The sequence below is a fragment of the Pseudonaja textilis genome, chromosome 9, assembly GCF_049901715.1.
Source record: "Pseudonaja textilis isolate UNSWEBS1 chromosome 9, rPseTex1.2, whole genome shotgun sequence".
Lineage (NCBI taxonomy): Eukaryota > Metazoa > Chordata > Lepidosauria > Squamata > Elapidae > Pseudonaja > Pseudonaja textilis.
In genome coordinates this window covers 15,708,602-15,724,429 of record NC_141998.1, presented here as the reverse complement: position 1 = coordinate 15,724,429, position 15,828 = coordinate 15,708,602, and the positions used below count along the sequence as shown (strand labels likewise).

General features: G+C 41.5%; 1 protein-coding gene and 1 long non-coding RNA gene across 2 annotated transcripts in view; one reads left to right on the top strand and one right to left on the bottom strand.

The window, feature by feature from the left end:
• The window catches only part of ESAM (endothelial cell adhesion molecule), a 67,609-nt gene that overhangs the window by 37,695 nt on the left and 14,086 nt on the right, over positions 1 to 15,828 (bottom strand). The window lies entirely within an intron of this gene.
• LOC148125043 (uncharacterized) lies at positions 323 to 4,135 on the top strand. The gene is made up of 3 exons (XR_015744627.1): positions 323 to 532; positions 765 to 843; positions 3,841 to 4,135. It is a non-coding gene; the product is annotated as an uncharacterized LOC148125043 (long non-coding RNA).

Genomic DNA, 15,828 nt, shown 5'->3' with positions numbered 1-15,828 from the left:
CCCACAAAATAAATCCAGAATTGGAAAGTTAGCTGGCAACACCCTTCTCTAACCTGGTGCCCTTCAGATTACAACTCTGCCAATCTTCTAGGCTTCTATAAAGCCACAGGATTTTTTTTCACTTCCACATTCTTCCGATTTTTCTATCTTACCCGCTTCCTTCCTTGCCCTACTTCCTTAAAGCACGGGATAATTTTAGGATATTCGCTTCTCTGAATTCTAATTTTCTGTGATCCCCCCCAGCTCCTGATTTAGTTCTCTGAGATTCAGCTTCTCCCTGTAATTTGCAAGAAACTTTAATTCCAGGCGGACTGGTAGCAGCTACTCTTTCACTCAGCTCTGAACTTAAGAAACCAACAGAAGGAAGGGAAAAGATGGCAGCTCTGCACCATCAGCAGAGAGATGATGCTGAGCCCCAAGGAGCAGGCAACGCATGACTCAAAAGCATCCTTCATGTCAAGAGCATTAAAGGGTCAGCTAGGGTTCTCGATTCAGTTAAGGTCGGCCATCTGTTGAGCTTTGCCTGCCCAAGGTAAACCATATAAATAGAGGAGAATTTTGCTTCTGAAATTCATCTTGGAGACAGTCCACATCTCTTTCAAATGCAAACGTACAATTTTTGATCTTAACTCCAGTGAAACTTTAGCTAACACAGATTTCATGTTTTACAGATGTCTTTGGCACTGTTTTCTGGGTCTCAGATTCTGCTAATGTCACTAAATTAGTGACATCTTTCTTTCTTTCTGTCTCTCCCTTTTCTCTAGGCTTTCTCTTCTTCTACATGTTTCTTTACATTATACTGGTTCTTCCCGAACACTTGCAAAGGAGTTTAATAATGCTATGGTAAGATTAAGTGCTTTTAAATGTCATACTGTGATTTATCTTTGTTCAAAAGGCATAGAGAATAATCATAGTTTTATCGCAGAATTATTTTCTTTTGGCTTAGTATTTGCAGCTGTGGTATAAGCATTGTACAAATGGGGAAGCTTGTTTGTTTCCAGTTTCCCAGAACATTCCTGATTTATTTTGGGATCCAACTGAAATCTTTGATAGTCCACTTAGGCATAAACCAAAAAAGAACTAAGCATACTATGGTTACATTAGTCACTGACAAGTATAGCTTTTTGTCCAATAAACATAGCTACATCAAACCAGGGACAGGATCCTTATGACTTAGCTATGTTTTGGAATTTCACAAAGTCCCATTTTTCAAGTGCTTTGTCTTTTTAACTCAATAATATTGCTTTGGGGAGCCAGGTTAATGTAGTGATGAAAGGCACTAGACTAAAATCAAGAGATCATGAATTCTAATTTAGGCATGAAGCCAGCCAGGTTGATGACTTTGGAATACCATTTGCAAAGATATTGTCAGGAAAAGTGCTTGGATCTGTCTAGGGAGGGAGGGAGGGAGGAAGGAAGGAAGGAAGGAAGGAAGGAAGGAAGGAAGGAAGGAAGGAAGATTGGAATAAAGAGAAACCGAAGGGAGACAGAAGAAGGGAGAAAGGAGAGGAATCTTAACATACCTGAACAGTTGAACTTTGCTCTACTTAGTATATTTGATAATATATAAGTATAAACATGATTATGAATACAAGAAATGGATATGAATAAAAAGAAACAATAGGACAGGGACGGTAGGCACATTGGTGCACTTACGCCTACAGACCTCTTAGAAAAGGGATTCATCATACTGTTACTCTCTCTGTTCATTTTTAGGATGGATGAACCTAGTAAAACTCAGTGCAACTGGCTGGAAAATGTATTGTGCTATCCCACCACAACAGCTCTAGTAGCTTTCCCCTGGCTCCTTCCTGCTTATATGGCAGCTGCTCCCATTGGAGACTTCATGCTCCTCTCCAGAGAGAAGAATGGGTTGAGCATTACCTAATAGTTTTAACGTGCCACTTAATTCAATGTGATTAACGCCAGCCCTTGCTAATTTAATGTGTTCTGCGAATAAACAAGCATCCAGAAGGAGGCTCGTTCAATGACTGCACCCGCTAAACTAACTCAAGAGGATTTAATCTTTCAGCAGCATGAAACAGTTTCTTCCGCTGTAGCTCCTAAACTTATTTTTTCCTAAGGGTGGGGTGGGGTGGGGTGGTTACCTTCATCTTGTGAACCTCTAAAAGTGGCAGGTTTTCAGGGTATGGGGAGAATAGCTTTTCTGGGCGGGGGCTGTTCTGCTACACCCCAGGATGTTTTCATGACCATGCAGTGTTGAAAAAGAAACAGTGACTCAGGGGGTTTGCTCTGGTTCCACCTTCCAGCCAATCAGCAGGGCCATACGCAGGGAGGGACGGGGAGGGGGGAAACAGGACGATGATGCAACACTTGCCAGTCCTCAACTTATGACCACAATTGAGTCCAAGATGCATGTCGTTAAGTGAAAAATTTGTAAAGTGAGTTTTGCCCCATTTTAAATATTTTCTTGCCATATTTATTAGTTGGTTTACTTTACTGACCCTTGGGCCATATCAAAGTGCAACGTTCTAGACACAAATTATTACTAAAATCTGATAAAAACAATTTAAAATGGAATTGGATAAAATATGATTTAAAATGAAATTGGAATAAAATACACTTTAATATATGATAAAATTATATTTCGGTGTCACCCCTGCAATCTACCCCAATCAGTCTCATGTATGCCGATCTCAACCAAACCATTTTGCTTAAGTACTGTGCTGGGTTAAATGTTGTTTTCAGATTCTGGCTGCACATAAGGTAAGTTGTTTTGACATGGGGATCCCAATGGGTCATTCGTTTGGTATATAGACCGAGGTACACCTGTCTCTCACCCTCTTATACAGACAACAATCAAATAGGATGCGAACCAGGTCTTCTACTTATGCCACTCCGCAAATGCAGGGACGTCCATTGTAGGGTATGGAATGGAATCTCTCATACCTACCATTGTATCAAGCCGTTTGTATCTTGCTCACATAAATATCTCCCTGGCATGTTTTGACAGATTGTGACTTTAAATAGCTGTCTATTTGAAAAGTATATTTGTATTTGCTCAGCCATTTCAAGTTACCCACCTCACTAAGGATAGCTATATATTTTTGTGCTTGTATATAATTCTTTGGCCAGCTGTGCTGGCAATTGAAATCCATAAGTCTTAAAGTTGCCAAATTTGTGGACCTCTGTCCTAGATAGTATACATTCTGAGATTTCCCACCTACCCTTGTTTTTCTCTCTCCATTCAAATTATTCTGTTTTGAAACAGAGGCACGCTTGGTCATAAAATGATCTAAGGGTTGCCCTCTCTTCCTTCAAAATGTTCCTGTCCTATTTCTGCTTCCTGTTCAATGTGCCTTGTTAAAGAACGGTTTGCTTTCTAATTATTCAACTCATATGTTTACTCTTGGGGTATGAAGTATCTCCAATTCATCATACTGGAAGATGTTTTTTGCCTTTGCAATGCTGAATTGCCCTAATATGGAAGCTTCCAAAAATGGATGCTTCTTGTCTAAGGATATGTAAAGAAATATACATACCCATCAACATAACTATGATCACAGCATATGGCGTCATCTTTGGCTGGTCTCCAAAAGAGCAGACGTCAGGAGCTGTGCTTTCTGCCTGAACTAAAATAGCTCTTCTCTAAGCAGGAATCTCCTGGAATCTTGTGTACAAGATTTGTCGAGAAGAAAATGATGCTAGCCACAGATTATTTCCCATCTAAAACTCAATATATCTGAAACAATATTGTGAGGTAATCTTCTCCCTTAATTGACTTCTTGCAAACCAGCAAAAATCTACACTAAGACCGCAGAGCCTGAAAATGTTTGTTTCCTAAATATTTCTCATTTCAGAACTAAAACTCCCCACCAGCAATCAACATCAAGATGAACACAGATTACTACTGAGATGACAACACAATCAAGAAGTAAACAGTACCCAAATTGATGAACTGCCAAACAAGCCAGCAGTGAACAGCCCAACCAAGGAGCCCTCAAGACCACTCCCATCAACAGTGAGAGGGCAAACCCCTTTCCTTATTAACTCTGATGATGTTACCTAGTTTGAGTAATGAATGTCTGCAAGAAAGCAACCAAGCTCAGAGAGCACCACTGATCCCTAATGAGAACTATCAGGATTGGACCTGGTTAGTACTTGAAGACCACATGAAATCCGAGAGCTATAGGATAGACCAAGGGTCTTCAAACTCAGAAAGTTTAAGATGTGGACTTCAACTCCCAGAAATCCTGAGCTAACATGACTGGAGGAGGAACTCTGGGAGTTGAAGTCCACAAGTCTTAAAGCTGTTAAGTTTGAAGACTCCTGGGATAGACCATTGAAGTAAAAAAAAACTTTTCAAAGAACAAAGGCAGATCTACCCAAATGGGCTGAAGGCGGGTAGTTTTTTAAACTCTTAAATTATATGTCAGCGTATACAAAACTGTGGTATAATATAGTCAAGGGTTGCAAGAGGGTGGGGCTCTTTCCCAGATGGCCAAGAGTCAGCAGAGCTTGGAATGTCTGAAAGGCAGGAAGAGAGGAAGGTCGGCTCTTCTCTAGCAATTCACAAAGGACCTCTATGGTAGGAAATTGCTTTAGTCAGGCAAGATTCTGTCTGTGGGAGAACAACAATAAGGGAATTACTCAGAAGTAGCTCCAGGTGTCGTTCCTGGTTGTTTGGGCCTAACAACAAAAGCTGAGGATTTGGCAGTACAAGGAAACAACAGCCAATTGCCAGCCATCAACATACCAATCAGCCAATAGGAAGGCACCACATAAATTCGACACACATAATAGCCCAAAGCACAAAAACATTCCGTAAAGATGGGCTCCAGCATGAGCCCGAAAGCTCAGAAGACTAAACCTCTGATTCTGGTGACTGACCCATGTTGGATCTTGCAACATTAAGCTCGGTCACATATATTTGCATTCATTCCTGATAAAAACTCCCCAATCTGGTAATGAAATGTCCCACCCTATTTGGAGAATTTACTTCCAGAAACTACCAAAGTGTTCCCAAAATAGCATGGTCTGGAGAGGATTCCCCATGGACTGGAGGTAGGAGAAAACGTTCTGGAATTATCTGGGATTCTTCATTCCTAAATCAAAGAATTTTGCACACTTCTAATCATATAGCTATTACATTATTATTTAGGGTTTTTTTAAAATATCATCTCTGGATCAAACCATTATGTTAAATTATGTATTTATCGAGCATGTATGGCTGCCCATTTCATATAATGATTCTAGGCAGCTCGCAGCATTTATTATGTGAAGGACAATTAAAAAAATATGCTCTCCGCTGAACTTATAGAAGCCAAACAAGGTTGAATTTGAGTTCTATAATACTGACAAGTATGTCTCGTCTTTCACACTTGAAAGATCACTCTAGTTTACAGAGTGGAGAAATGTCGAGGCTTTATCATGTGGCATTAAAAAAATCTCTTTTAATGGTGGGGGTGGTATAATTCAAGGGCAGTTGAATCCCTCATATGCTCTAATGCAGGGCTGTCAAACTCAAGGGCTGCGGCAGTGGTAGGATTCAAAAAAAAATTTACTACCGGTTTTGTGGGCATAGCTTGGTGGATGTGACAGGGGAAGGTTATTGCAAAATCCCCATTCCCTCTCCACCCCACTAACCTGCTTTCCAGCTCCGTTCTCCTGTGCAGGGCAACCAAAGAAGACCCAGCCAATCAGCTGGGACTCGGGAGGCCGAGAATAGATGGGGGTGATGTGGTGTTTGCCAGTTCTCTAAACTACTCAAAATTTCCACTACTGGTTCTCCAGAACTGGTCAGAACCTGCTGAATATACCACCTCTGGTCTGCTGGCCGGATTTGGCCCACGAGGTGCTTAAATCTGTCCCACAGGGCTGCCCTGGAAACAGTGAAGGACCAGCCCGCGGTTCCTCTGCCAGCAAAAAGAAAGGAAGGAAGGAAGGAAAGAAGGGAGGGAGGGAGGGAGATTATAATGAGAGGGAAGGTCTGAGGGAAGTCCTATCTTAGCACTTGGCCACCACAGGTGCTCCTGACACAAGTGACATTGAGATGGCCATGCCCCCCCACCCCCCAAGGTCAAACACAACCCTGATGCGGCCCTCAGTGAAATTGAGTTTGAACACCCCTGTTTTAATGGCAGGTTGGTCTAGTCATCCATTTCAGGCAATGGAGTTCATGGTGCCAATCTTGAACTTCAGAGGTGATCAAGCTATGAGATGCTTCACTATTTAGCTGCTTCTGCCCCTCCCTGCCCAAATAACACCTTTTTTAAAAATTAGCACAGGGGCAGGTACCAAACTAGAAACCAGGGAACCATGAGTTTTAGTCCCACCTTAGGCAACAAAGACAGGTAGGCGACCTTAGGCCAGTCCCTCTCTCTCAGCCATGGGAAGATAAGGGCCAGTCACTTCTGAAAATGTTGCCAAGAAATCTGCAAAGACTTGTCCAGGCAGTTTCTGGAAATCAGGGCTGACAGAAAGGCACAAATAAAAAATAAATCAAATATCACAGTTAGAAAAGATCTTTGAATATGTATTGGGGTGTGTGTGTCTGTGTAACTGTGTTCCTTGCTTTAATCTCCCAGGAGAGGTCTTACCAGAAAATTCCTGTTTCAGTTTTCACCTGTGATCTATTGCAGGTGAACAGGAGCAAATCTTGGTTTTTTGTTTTTTTTTTGCAAGAGAAACGAATTGTTACAACTTACTTCTAAGCCAAAACGCAACTAGGGAAACTGCTCCTCTTCTACAACCCAAAAGAAGCAAAGTTAGCAAACCCTTTTATGTGCCCATCAAGCAGCCCTTTTGACCATGCAGACAAAAGTTGACAGCATAGCTTCCTGCCAGGAGACAAAAAAATGAAAAACACAATGCAAACATAAAAGAGGCTTAAACATCTAAAAATAACAAACAAGAACTCCGTCATACCTCCAGATATAAAACACAAGCTGAAACTGCCATGGGTGCAACCCAGCCCCGCCCATTGTGCATAATTCTCTCCCCCCCACCCCCCAGTTAATGAGAAGGCTGCCTGTCTCTTCTAAAATGATGGGTGGGTTGGCTAAGGCATTGAGTCTGAATTCATGCAAAACTCCAAATTCTTCAAACCCTACAGCCACCTTTCTTGTCACCCCTCACTTCTCCCCACACTTAGAGAGGGAGGTGGGGGAGGAGAGATCCAGGTAAAAAGAAAAATCAGAAACAATTATGCAAAATAAGGAGACCTTGGTGCCCTCTGAGCTTGCTTGTTTTCTTGCAGACGTTTCACGACCCAACAAGGTAACATCATCAGTTCTAGTAAAGAGTGCTGTTTGCTGTCAGTTTATATTCTGCTGACTTGCTCGTCTGTCTGGGTGGAGGTGGTCTTAGAGATGCTTTGGGCTCTTTGGGCCGAAGAGCCATCAGTAAACAGCCCAACCAAAGAGTCTCTAAGACCATCCCCACAAGTCAGCAGAATATAAACTGAGAGCAAACAGCATTCCTTACTAGCATTGGTGATGTTACCTAGTTAGGGTCATGAAATGTCTGCAGGACAACAAACAAGCTCCGAGAGCACCAAGGGCCTCTCCTTTCACCTTTGAGCTACCAATATTCTCCTTTATTAATTATGCAAAATTTCAAAAATCACATTTAATTGGCGCATTTATTCAGGACTCTGCTCACACCTATGCAAATGTGTACATGCACACACAAACAAAATCCATGCTCTCATCCCAATACACAAGAAGTAGGTCCTTCCAGTCTTCCACCTGAAGGAAACCCACATCAGCTTCCAAACTTGAAAAAGCCAGCAAGCTAGGTGTAATTAAAAAATATTATTTGCTTTTGCACTCAGTCTTGGATACCTGGCGTGACATGAATATCTTGTTCCAATGTCAGATGAGGTTTGTGGATCTGGTTTTCAAGGAGGAAGTGAAAATGATTCATACTGAAGCACCTTGTTCTGGGTCAGGTATAATGTAACATCTCATCTTCAAAAGAGAGGGGAAGAAATCTGAATCTTCCTTTTCCATTATATTTTGGCATGGGGGCGGGGGGGTGTCAAAATAACATGCACTTCCCCAAATATCTACTGCCTTAAGATTGGTGTATTTTCCAGATTTACTTCCAGATTTATATCACCACTCTAAATGGATGGCAAAGTATTGTTGAAACCAACAGAATAAATCAAAAGCATAATGTAAAAACCCAAATCCTTACACTGGTCCATTTTATAAAATCAACTAAACCATCATCATCAACCGTAAGACACGACCGTATCACCACTTTCTGGCTGCCCTCGCCAAGGGTCTGTCAAGACCTCAACAAGGCACAATCAAGGAAACAAGGATTATACAGATTTCATTAAGGTTTCAGTGAAGATTCTCAGGAATCCAGGTAAAGTTGCCTGGAAGTTGAATCATGGTAACTGGACTTTTTTTTTCTTTTTTGGTTTGAAATGTTTTACTGCCTAGACCAAAGAAACTACTTATAATAACAAGCCAAACATTTCAAACAAAAAAAGAAGTCCAATTACTATGATTCCACTTCCAGACACTTCAGTAAGGTGTTTTCATCAAGTACTAGAGAGAAAGCATGGAATCTAGAAACAGCTATAATTCTCATTCATTGGTGGGTTCATTATGGTTGCTTCTATTTGAATATTCTGATTCCCTGAATCCCCAAGATTTTTATAGCTCAGACGTAGCTGTTAATTATGAGATATAAGCTCTTAACAAAGTCTTCCCGTCTATACTGGTTTACATCTAATATTCCTACCATCACTCTCCCAGCCTCACCATCAATCTTTCCCAAGGTTTGCTGTGGAATGCTGAATACAGAATACAGGTAAGCTTTAACTTATGACAATCAGGACCAGTGTCTCTGCTGTAAGTTGATCTGGTCATAAACCAAGTCATTATGTGACCAGACCTGATTTTAGAATCATTGTAACCACTGTTGTTAAGCGGATCACAACATCGTCTAGTGAATCTGACTTTGCTGATTGGAAGTGAACTGGGAAGGTCATAAATTATGATCACGTGGCAAGTTTGTGACAACCATCACAAATGCAAGCCGGTTGCCAAGTACCTCGTGTAATTACAGGGATGTTGCATGGTCATATCTTCAAGAATGGATAACTTCAAACTGTTGTAACTTCAAACCTTCATTAAACAAATGGTTGTAAATTGAGAACTACCTGTATTTTCAGTTCAATGTTCCCACAGAGAAAATTCTTCCCTGATCACCTACAGTGGCCACCAAGTCTTGTACGAGTTTAGAGGTTACTGAAGACAAAGTTGGTCACTTAGGGTGGTCATTAACTTTGGGTTCTCTCATGTAACTTGTTTTATAACTGATGTCCCGTTCATCCATTATGGATGTATTCAAGATCTCACCTCTTAGAGACTGAGCACGGTCTGACTGAGCACCCATCCCAAATGAGATCAAAGAAGCTAACTAAACTGGTTTGACTTGGAAGAGATGGCCCTTTAAGTACCTGGGAGCCAAGCCCATTAGGGCTTTTAAGGTCAAACTCAATACTCTGTATTAAACCAGGAAACTTAGAAGGAGCCAATGCAGTGCTGCGGTGGAAGTTCCACATGGGTGCAGCAATTCTCACCTCTTATTATGTGTACACAATGTGCTTGCAAAGAAGCCCTTGGTTACATTTTGATGACCAGAAACAGGCTGATACTGCTCCAAAGGCATTGGTTCTAGTTTGTTCTCCTGTAAATAGCACTTAGCACTAACTTAGACTTACAGAATATACAGTTTCACAGTGCTTCACAGCCCTCTCTGAGCAGTTTACAGAGTCAGCTTCTTGCCCCCAACAATTTGGGCCCTCATTTTACCAACCTCGGAAGGATGGAAGGCTGAGTCAACCATGAGCCGGTCAGGATCTAACTCCTGGCAGTCAGCAGAGTTAGCCTGTAATGCTGCACTCTAATCACTGTGCCACAACGGTTCTTAAACAGCATTTATTAAATGGTGCCTTGCAATGATGCAAACTCCAAGGAATTGGGAATGATAACATCACTGCTTTAACCCTCTCAAACTACAGAAAGAGTAAAGGATACCACGAAAGCTAGTTTGGAGAAGAGGTTAAATCACCAACCTGGTATTCTAGTTCTGCCTTAGACATGAAACTGTCTGGAAGGCTTTGGGCCAGTCACTCTCTCCCAGCCTTAGGAAAAAGATGGGCTAACCACTTCTAAAAATTGAACCAGGACAATTGCAGGGATCTTGGGTCAGCAGTTGTCAGGAATCAACACTGACTCAGAAGCACAAATACCATCTTCTTTTCATCCGAATCTCCTTAAAATGAAATGCAAACACAGACGCCATCCAAACACCTGAGGATGTTGAATTGCACTGAGCTATACAGGTGGGTCCTTGACTTACAACCGTTTAGTAACCGTTTGAAGTTACAAGAGCATTGAAAAAAGTAACTTACTATGACCGTTTTTCATACTTACGACCATTGCGGCATCCCCATGGTCACGTGATCAAAATTCGGGCACTTGGCCACTGGCATGCATTTATGGCAGTTGCAATGTTCCTGGGTCATGTGATCACCATTTGCAACTTTCACAACTGGCTTTCGATAAGCAAAGTCAATGGGGGAAGCCAGGTTGATTCTCTTAACTTCAACAGAAATCATTACTGTGTTCTCAGTGAGGGCAGTGCATCCCCCACTCCAGTTTAAAAGTAAAATTTGGGGAGAACAATTATAATTTCTTCAGTTAAATCACTGGTTAGTTCTTCGCTTACTGTGATGCCCCAGTTGGAATCTGATTCCTAGGGAGAGGTGGAGCAGCTGACAGGGAGTGGGAGTGTGGCTGGGGAAGGGCACAGGCCAGCTGGGCATTCAGGGGAAGACCCAGGCCCATCCCCTCTTCATCCTAGGGCATGCAGGGAGGAACAGATAAGGAAGCAACATGGTTTCTGGGGGAGGAAAGGGCCCCGATCCCCTTCATGGGCTGCAGCTGGGAAGACTGTTTAAAAGGGAAAACTGTGTATGGCAAAGTTGCTGGAAGCAAAGCATGCATTATCTTTGTCAAGGCTTATCTGGGTTTTGGAGTCCTCTCAACTATGTGTACTTCGTTATCTTTTGGAAGTCTGCAAGTTATTAGCCTGGTCTATCATGTTAATTACTTCAGCGTGGTTTATGTTGTTGTTTTTTATTTCTACTTTATCTGTATTTTGAGTTCGGACTGCATTTCTTCCCTTTGTAGACTGTTTTTGGAAGAGTTTGATCTCTCGATGAGGATAATTGGACAATGGGGGCCAAGTTGGAGGCATTAAAGGGAATTTTTGTACTTTTGTGACTTTGTTATTTTTGTGCCATGCTCTGGGTTATCACACTTCCATTGATGGTCATAGGGAGCTGTCAGCTATCTATTATTTTATTCATTTTTATATGTAATAAACTAGCTCTGGGCTTTTTAGGACACTCATTTAGCATAGTTTGACTCGAGGTTCCCGCCACTTTGTACCAAAAATCAGTCTCCATACACAATTCATTATATTAAGTACATTAAATGTTTAAATTGCTTGACATTTTCTTCTAAATGTTTCCTTACTCGCTTGACGCATGACCTTTAAAAATACCTAAGTGCAGTAAAGTAGTCTTTTTTTGGATGGGGGAAATAATCAATAAAACATATCGTAATTGGCTGACATTTGGCACATCCTGTCTATTGGTGCAATTAATATGTGCAGTTCTTTACAAAATGCGGGAGAGCCAATTCTCTACTTTTCCAGCAAAAGTTTAGTGTGGGGGGCTTAGTTACAAGCTCAGCTGTAACTGACCAGGAGGACTAAGCAGTGATGATATAAAAAGTAGGATCTGAAGAAAAAACCAAGAGACAGTAATTATCAAGCAGTTTTCTTTCCCCAGCCACTCTACCTGCAAACCCCTTTTTTTAATAGGAACTCTGGAAACTAAATTTGGAATTCTTCATATTCAAATCAATTGTTTAGTCACTGAGCAATGGCTCCACTCCCTTAAAAGTATTCCACAAATAGTTTAGACCAGCCTTTGCTTCAGATGAACTAAGCTTCTTTATCCTCACTGAATAAATACTGCTTTGCTAGCTTCTGAGTAGTTATGGTGTGCAAGCAAAACTAGTGGTGGGATTCAAAATTTTTTACTACCAGTTCTGTGGGTGTGGCTTGGTGGGTGTGGCAGGGGAAGGGTACTGTAAAATCTCCAGTCAGAGGTAGTATATGCCGTTTCTCCAAACTACTCAAAATTTCCGCGACCAGTTCTCCAGAACTGGTCAGAACCTGCTGAATACCACCTCTGATCTGAATGCCAAAGATTTATGCTGCTAGATCCTTTCCTTTCTTTTTACTTACAGGTAGACATCCTATTTTATTCTCCATAACTTTTAACTTTTCCTTACTCTTGATTTAAATTGCTAGACTTTAGGAAAAGAACATTCTTCTATTACAGTGAAACATGAATAAAAATCCTCATATTAGGAAAATTATGCACAGGGAAATGGTACACCATATACTTGCAGGCAGTGGGTGGGATTCAATTTTTTTTACTACTGGTTCTGTGGGCGTGGCTTGGTGGGTGTGGCAGGGGAAGGATACTGTAAAGTCTTCAGTCAGAGGTGGTATTTGCTGGTTCTCAGAACTACTCAAAATTTCGGCTACCAGTTCTCCAGAACTGGTCAGAACCTGCTGAATACCACCTCTGATGCAAACCCACAGATCAGGGTTAATCGGATAGTCATGTTTTGTTCTTGAACTTTGTTCAAGTTGCAGTTGGCACAAAACTCAAATAGAGCAAAGTCTTCGAAATGCCACTGAGCATGATAGATCCCTTCAGTTTCCCCATGCCAAAGATCTCTATGGTGCAAAATACAGAATAGAGCTGGAATGGAAAGGACATTGGAGGTCTTCTAGACCAACTCCTGGCCCAAGCAGGAAACCCGATACCATTTCAGGCAAATGGCTGTCCAATCTCTTCTTTAAAATCTACAGTGATGGAGCACCTGCAACTTCTGGAGACAAGTGAGATGAAGGCATGATGATGATGAATGTACATTCATTGGGCGTATCCCATGTCATGTATCATAAAATTAGAGGACGGTGAAATCATCCGGGAAGTAAAAGCTCACATTCTTCAGACTTGATACTTGGTTACTGTATTTAAATAGAAAATACAGCTCCTGTTTTAGGAAGTTCCATGCACCTGAGTGTATATAACAGGAAGTGTGAGCTGGCAGTGCAAAATCAACACCATTGAGGGATCTCAAAGTTTTCAGCATCGATTGTATGGATGTGTCATTTCTTACACATGAACATCTCTTGATGTTGCCCTGAGTGAACAAGGAGACAGCGAGTATCCATCTATTAGTGCTGTAAGTCTACATGTAAGTGATGTCATGTGAACTTTAGCCAAAAATCTTTTCTGACACTTACGGTTATTGATCAATTGCTCTTTTATTAGAAAGGTTGATAGTTAATATTTCAAGATACTTTGTTGATATTTCACCAATGAGAAATAAAAAAATAAGAAGTGGTTCTCTCAAAAGGGGGAATAACTTTCAATTTTGCAATGAGATGCTCATAAGAACTTGAAGCCGATCTCATTGCATTATAATAAAAGCATCCTGGAGGAGACAAAAGAATGTATCATAGGAAATTGTGTAGAAGAATCAAATCATGAATATATTGTCAGCCAGCAATGAGCATCACTGAAAGGATGACAATATACAAATAAAAACAAGACACTCGTGATCTGCAACCACCTTGAAACCAGAAGTTAGTGCAAGCCCCATATTCCATCCATGAATTTCACTGAAATGTTGGAGAGAGAAAAAAATTGCAAGTCACCTTCTCCCATCAAACTGAATTAGAATAGATTTTTTTTTAAATGCAGAAGAAAATTTCAGCCCAGCAGGCTCTAGTATTAGCGGGAACAAAAGTAAATTGCTTGCTATTTAGCAAATAGCAGATAATGGGTTTCCTACTGCTGGCGATCCGAACAGCAGCAACAAAACTGAAATCAGCTTATTTGAAGTGCTAAAGAAGGACATGGATCAAAATTGGATGCAGCAGAAACAGAAAGAAAAATCTTGCTAGTGGAGTAAAGGCCAGTCATAAACCTTTCTCATAAGTCATAAGCCCAGTTTTCACCTGTACATAAACATAAAGACGGTAACTTTTCCTCTACCCCTCTAAGTCAGCAAATTCTGGGAGTTGAAGCCCACAAGTCTTAAAGTTGCCAAGGTTGGAGACCCCTGCTCTAAGTGATGCTGCAAATTGTTCTGTCTACCTACATAGCTGCCTAATGGATAGTTTATTTGTTCTAGAAGCCTGCCTGCTTTTATTTTAAATTTCAAAACTGGGCTAAACTATCATACTTTTCTAGAAATATGATGAGATCCTGCTTGTGCATTTCAAAAGCAGGATCAAGAAACAATGGATGGAAACTAATCAAGGAGAGAAGCAACCTAGAACTAAGGAGAAATTCCCTGACAATCAGGACAATTAATCAGTGGAATCAGTTGCCTCCAGAAGTTATGGGTGCTTCAACACTGGAGGTTTTTAAGAAGAGGTTGGACAACCATTTGTCTTAAATTGTATAGGGTCTCCTGTTTGAGGAGGCTGGACTAGAAGTCCTCCAAGATCCCTCCCAACTCTTCTGTTCTGTTATTCTGGGGGTTTTGTTTCAAGAACTTCTACTGTATTGAAGTTTAGGGTTGACCATACATTTCTACTCGAATATAAAGGGAGGAGTCACAAGATTTTACTTAGCACTTAGACTTATATACCACTTGTTTACAGCCTTGTTTTATACACCACAGTGTTTTACACTTGTTTTATATACCACAATGTTTTACAGCCCTCTCTAAGCGGTTTACAGAGTCAGCCTGTTGCCCCCAACAATCTGGGTCCTCATTTTACCCACCTCGGAAGGAGGGAAAGCTGAGTCAAGTTGGAGCCGGTATACAGAATATCAAATGACAGAAAGTCTCCAGCCCTAGACCAGGGGTCTCCAAACTTGGCAACTTTAAGACTTGTGAACTTCAACTCCCAGAATTCCTCAGCCAGCTGGCTGAGGAATTCTGGGAGTTGAAGTCCACAAGTCTTAAAGTCGGCAAGTTTGGGGACCTCTGCCCTATACCATGGGTCAACAACCCATGGTTCTGGAGCCACATGCTGCTCTTTCCTCCCTCTGCTGTGGCTCCCTGTTGCCAGTCAGCACCATAATTTTGAGAGGAGCTTCTGGTTGGGAGGGAGCACGGAGTTCCAGGAGGAGACTCTATGGCAAGAGGTGGGTTCTCCAGTCAGCTCCACAACTGATAGGGCTTTCATGTAGGACAGGTAGAGGAAAAAGGCCGCCATCGCACAAGGAGGAGACTCTATGGTGAGGGAATCAGACTTCTGGTCAGCTCCAGACTTGAACCAGGGGCTTCTGCTGAGGATCTTTGTGGCTCTTTCGAGTGTTTAAGGTTGCTCACCCCTGCCCTATATCATTCCACACAAAACTCTCCTTGAAAGCCTCCAGTGATGAAGCATCCATAATTTTTGGAGGCAAATGATTCCATTAATCGTCCTCACTGACAGGAAGTTTCATCTGAAATCTCGGTTGGATCTCCCTTTGATAAGCTCCTATCCATTACTTCTTCCTCTGCCCTCAGGCATTCTTGTTCTCCTTGAAGATAGGAATTCTACAAATGGTTGTCAGATGCTGAGCCTAGACAGTAGGCAAGATGGTAGGCAGGTCAATGGCTATTAAAACAACACACAGCAAAAAAGAAAAAGAAACCTGCTTCCTTAATCCTTATACCAATTACTGTCTCAGTGGATTTTCCTTTTGTGCCATGTATGTAATTAACAGCTTGTTATGGCACCATCTTATGT